This window comes from Pteronotus mesoamericanus, unplaced genomic scaffold (assembly GCF_021234165.1).
Source record: "Pteronotus mesoamericanus isolate MK-2021 breed Mesoamerican mustached bat unplaced genomic scaffold, CSHL_Meso_final scaffold_36, whole genome shotgun sequence".
NCBI lineage: Eukaryota > Metazoa > Chordata > Mammalia > Chiroptera > Mormoopidae > Pteronotus > Pteronotus mesoamericanus.
Genome location: NW_026555313.1, coordinates 16,663,642 through 16,669,838, shown reverse-complemented (window position 1 = coordinate 16,669,838; position 6,197 = coordinate 16,663,642). Strand labels below are relative to the sequence as shown.

At 36.4% G+C, this 6,197-nt stretch overlaps 1 protein-coding gene across 1 annotated transcript in view; it reads left to right on the top strand.

Annotated features, from left to right (window-relative positions):
* IL18 (interleukin 18) overlaps positions 1 to 6,197 on the top strand; it is a 79,501-nt gene that overhangs the window by 38,371 nt on the left and 34,933 nt on the right. The window lies entirely within an intron of this gene.

The following is a 6,197-nucleotide window of genomic DNA, read 5'->3' as shown; positions in this document are numbered from 1 at the left end:
ATATCCTCCTGACCCTTACCCTTGTCAAAAACCTCATACTTCAGCCCTGGCTTGTGTGGCTCAGTGGATTGAGTGCTGGCCTGCAAACCAAAGGGTTGCTGGTTCGATTGCAGTCTAGGACACATGCCTGGATTACAGGCCAGGTCCCTGGTTGGGGGCGCGACAAGCAGCCACACACTGATGTTTTTCTCCCTTTCTCTAAAAAATAAATAAATAAAATTAAGAAAAAAAAAAAAAACCCTCACACTTCAGAAGGCTAAAGAAAAACCCTATGCTGATGACACCTGAAACAATTCTGACCTTGGCCTTTGATGAGGAGAAAATTTTGAGATGTTCTAAATTAAATAACAGGAGTCCAGAGGGCAGAAGGAAGAGACAAGAAGGAGTAATCAGTTAACTTCAAGGCAAAACCAACAAACGACTGCTTACATTCCTGAGTTTAAGTTGGAACTTTGAGGTAACTTCCAGGTGGCTATTTCCATCATTAACTAAAAGAGACTAGCCAGGCATCACCCCACCAGAGGAGCCTCTGCTCCTTGCTTTCACAGGAACTTTCCACAACCAATCCAAAGGAGCAAACACTTCACCTTTACAGACTCTGCATCTACCCTAGAAGTGAGCCTTCTTCACCTGATCCCACCCACCTTATCTCTAGCCACTATAAATTCTTACAAAAATATTTACATCTCTCTTCCCACTGCCTGATGTATAAAAAAAGCCCTTCAACTCCATAAGCAAAGAGTAGAGTTTCAGAGTTCACGATTTCTAGGGTAGGGCAATTCTGTCGAGTAAGTTCCAAGATGTGGCCTTGCTATGTGGCATTGTTGTAGTGGCAGAAATGGGGACAATCATTGCACTGGGGCTGGTCAAGGAACTAGGACTCTCCACTGGCTTCACCGTGGATCCAGACGTCATTCCAGGACACTGGTAGACATTGAGATGCTGAGGATATTTACTACTCTGCCCAGATTCATATAACTTAAAAAATTGATAAGTATGCCTTCAGTCAAAACACTGACAAAAATTTTTATCTGCAGAATGTCCTCTGTCATGTCACTCGTATGTCTGCATGCTGACAGAGACCTATTACATGGCATTAAACAAAGAGATCAGAGATTCACAGCTGAGTGGGCCTGTTCTTCTTTACAAGTTAAGGGTTACAATGACTAGTTCTTCTCCCTCCCCTTTAATCTGACAGCCAACCACTAACCTAAGTCTGTGTGTCTCCTCTCACCCAAGGGGAAGGTGATACCTTGTTCTTGCTATAAATTCCCACTGCTGGCTCAGAAAAATTGATTTGAATGAGAAATCAGACACTCATGAGAATCAGCTATACCACCCACACCACCCACAAAGATGTTATCTTTAAAAGAGACCTGTAGTGAAAACCTAGGTCGTGAGTAGCTCTGCTGCTTGGTTTAAAATTTACTAGAACAACTTCTGTAGCAGATGAAATACCATATGCTTTTTGAAGAAACTGTTTCTCTGTGGGGATTGAACAAGTAGTTTTATTTTTTTCCTCTTCCTCCTCCCCTTTCTTTTTGCCTCATAATCTTTTTTCAAATTATAACTTGTATAAAATCAAAATATGTAAAAAGAGAAAAGCAGAGTTTATCTGGTTAGGGGTAGGGTCAGCTCATTCACACTCTTTATCTATACCCAAACCACCTCCCCAATACCCTTCTCCCCAACCCTAGTCTCCAACCAGGGCATCTAAACTTCCTAAGGGCTTCCTGTATCAGCTGTTGGTGTGAGGGACCACTGCATTTTATTGCCTTTTAGAATTATCATAAAAGGTCTATTATTCAGTGAAGACAAGTGCAATAGGTTCAGCAACTTAAAATACTTCAAATAGTAAGAAATATATCTTGAACATGCCCCTAATTCTTGATCTGTTTCCAACAACAGCTAGGAAAGCACAGTTGGACCATGATCAGATTCTCCCCAAGCCTGTAAGGAAGTTGTAGCTAATGGAAAGTAGAATGTATGGTTACCAGGGGAAGAGAAGTTATTGTTTAATGGGTACAGAGTTTCAGTTTTGCAAGATAAAAAGTGGATGGACGGCAGTGATAAAAGTATCAATGTGAATGTACTTAATGCTACTGAACTGTACACTTAAAAATAGTTAAGATGGTAAATTTTATATTATATGTATTTTATCACATTTTTTAAAAGGTCATCATTCCTGAAATATCATCCAGCCATTAAAAATAATGATCATACAGATTTCATAGCAACATAGATAAAAACGCTGATGCTAGTGTAAACATTTTTAAACCAGGACAAAAAAATTGATTACTATCATATATATTTATATATCCATATATATACTCAGATATCCATATGTATATACTCAGGTAAACACACACACACACACACACACTCTCATATATCCAGGTACACACACACACACACATACACATACACACTCACAAAACTGGGTAGAAGATATGAACAGATATTTGCCCGATGAAGACATACAGATAACCAACAGCTACATGAAAAGATGCTCAATGTCATTAATCATCAGGGAAATGCAAATCAAAACCACAATAAGATATCATCTTATACTTAGTAGACTACATATTATCAAAATGACAAGAAATAGCCCTGGTCAGGTTGCAAATTTGGTTGGAGTGCTGTCCCATACACCGAAAGGTTGCAGGTTCAACTCCCGGTCAGAGAATATGCTTAGGTTGCGGGTTTGATCCCTGATCAGAGCATGTATGGGAGGCAATCAATTGATGTTTCTCTCCCACATTAATGTTTCTTTCTCTTTTCTCTTTCCCTTTCCCTTCCACTCTCTCTAAAACCAGTAAACATATTCTCAGCTAAGGATATTTTTTTAAGACAAGAAATAACAAGTTTTGGCAAGGATGTGAAGAAAAAGGAACCCTTGTGCACCGTTGGTAGAAATCTAAGTTGGCATAGCTAGTATGGTAAACAGTATGGCAGCTCCCTCAAAACATTAAAAATCATTAAAAATAGAAATACTATGTGATCCAGCAATCCCACTTCTGGGTACTGATCTGAAGAAAACAAAAACACTAACTCAAAAAGATATATGCACGCATGTTCATTGCAGCATTATTTACAATAACCAAGCCATGGAAAGAACCTAAGTGTCCATCAGTAGATAAGTGGACAAAGAAAATGTGATGCATATGATATATATACATATCATATATACAGTGGAATGTTATTCAGCTATAAGAAGAAGGAATTCTTGCCATTTGTGACAACATGGCTGTGTCTTGAAGTCATTATGCCAAGTGAAATAAGTCAGAGAAAAATAGAGAAAGACAAATACCATATGATCTTACTTATATGTGGAATCTAAACCAAAACAAACTAACAAAAATTTTTTAAAAAAGCAAGTTCATAGATACAGACAACTTATTGGTGGTTGCAAGAGGTGTGGGGAACAAAATGGGTGAAGGTGGTCAAAAGGTACAAACTTCCAGTTATAAAATAAATAAGACACGGGATGTAATGTACAAAAATGGTGGCTGTGCTTAGTAATACTGTATTGCATATTTGAAAGTGACTAAGAGTAAAATCCTCATCACAAAAGAAAAAGTTTGTAATTATGTGTGTGATGGATGTTAACTGGAACTTATTTTGGCGATCATTTCACAATATATACAAATATCAAATCATTATGTTATATACCTGAAACTAATTTAATGTTACATGTCAATTATACTGCAATAAAAAATTCTGCACATCATATGACTATAATTATTTAAAACCTATAGAAATGGGAAGACTAGCAGGAAATACACCAAAGTGTTAACAGAGGATGTGATATGTACATCCCCCCCACGCTTTTCAATATTTTAAAGTTTCATACAAATCAAAATTTTTAAATGAAAAAAGTGTCTAATATTTAAAAATGTTTAAAGGAATGCAGATTCCTTCCTGACTACAGGGGTTTCTTCACATCATTTCATATGCCTAGTAGACACACAGAGAAATGATACACTAAAGTTATTGGGGTTTTATTTTTCATTTATTTACATATATTTATGGAGTGCTATTTAAGTGCAAAGCACTGTCCTAGATATCGGGGATACAAAGTGAACAAGAAAAAGTCTCTGCCCTCATGGAACTTACTTTCTAATGGGGAAACAAAGCTAATAAATAAATGTAAAAATGACATTGACCATGTTTTGCAGAGAATTAAAATACTTATTACATTATAGGTAATATAATAAATAACAGCATTTTTAGATTAAGCAATCAGGAGAGTCTCACTGACATGAAATTTGAGCTGACGTCTGAATGATAAGAATCAGACTTGAGAAGACAGATGACAGAGCAAAGCCATGACTCTGAGCAGAAATAAATGTGTCCAGTTTGGGGAACTGAAAGATGCATTGTGTCTGGGAAGTACCAAGTACGGGAGTGGTATGAAGTGAAGACACTTCCCTTTCCTTCAGGAACTTATGGTGAAATAGAGCTCAGTACAGACAGTTTATGACACTTCTCTTTTGGCATAAACCTTCAGAGAAATTCAGGTTTATAATATCTACAGAGCAGAAATGTCACCTTTTTAAACAAAATTAAGTCTCTATTTTTTTCCCTATAGACTACTTTCCTCATCTGCAACGAAAAGGGATCTCATGGCAATGTCAGCCTCAGAGAAGAAACAGATACTAATACATATTCAATAGAACAAGTCCATGCTAAGGAATCTGCATTCTTCCAAAAATCAAGGCTTACTTGTCATTGCCAAATTCAAATTTCCCAGGTCTAATTCAAAGGAGAGATCCATTGCAATTAGGAAAATGTCCTTGGACTTGAGCAAAGATGATCTGTGGAGTCTCTTCCACTGTGGTTAGTAGTGGTGCAATACAGGGAAGACTCTCCTGGTTACTGAAGATTGCTTTTGTCTGATGACTACTTTCTACGTGAAACTACGTAGAAACTACGTGAAGTTTCTAGTAGAAACTTCAAAACTGTGAAGAAGAAATCAAAAACAAAATAAATTTTTACCAATTTTCTATAGATACACCTATTTCTCCCTACTGGTCAGGGAAATGTAAGCATAGCTCCACATATAGTCTCCAAATTCTTTTCTCTCTTTCCCCATTCTCAGATCAGTTCTTTGGTTCTCTACTTTTTAACAACAATCCTTTTTGTATTTTTGCTGTACAAATCTGTTTAAGAATTAACTCAGGACTTTAATTATTATTATCATTTCTCATAGTTCAACAATGCTCATCTTTTCATATGATGGACTCTAACCCTAAATATGCTAATAGTAACCTCATTGTTATGACAAAAAAATGACCACCATTCAACATTACCATAATTACATTGATCTCAGTACTTTATATACACCAGAATGTAATCCCAAAAGTTTCATAAGAATTTATGGAGAGCATTTAGTAAGATCTACAATTTAAGTTCTTCTATTTTAATGTACACACAAATGTTACATGGCATTTTCCAGGAGGAGGGTGTCATAAATTAACTATGCAGTAATATCCTAGTCTAAAATTACCTGAAGTTCAAAAGCCACAAGAAAAAAATAATTATTATATAACAAAGAGCTGAAAATTGTTCCTATTATTTCATACTTACTTAGTGTTCACAAGGCAGTATTGCCTCATACAGAGAGGTGGTCAAATATATCACTAACGAGATACTATAAAATAGCCATTTATTTTATTTCATAAAACCTTAACAGTGAGATAAAAGTCTAAACTAGAACAACTAAGACATAAGGATGCTAGTCCTCTGAAGTGGAATTTGCATTCGTGTAGCAAAATATTTTACAGTCTTATATTTATTATCCCATTTCTTCCAAAAATTTGGTCTAAGGCACATGAGACCTTCTACTTTGCTTTACATAACAATTTAGTCAAACTCAACTATTTCCTGATTTCACAAATAAAATTCACTTCTACCCTGAATGCCCTTCCCAATAGTCTGTCTCTAAGGAAATTTTACCTATTGTTCAAGTCTATTTCAAATAGTACTTTCTTTAAGATACAGCATAATGTGATGCTTAAGAGAGTGGGCCCAAGGAGGTCAGGTAGTTAGTGCAGAATAATGCACATGAGACATAGACATAAAAATACAATACAAACATGGGTTTAATAGATATCCCCCATTTCACTGCCCAGAAACCATTTTCCCTCCTGGCAACTGTACCTCTAGGATTTTCCCCTGGGGAGGCACCTCCTCTA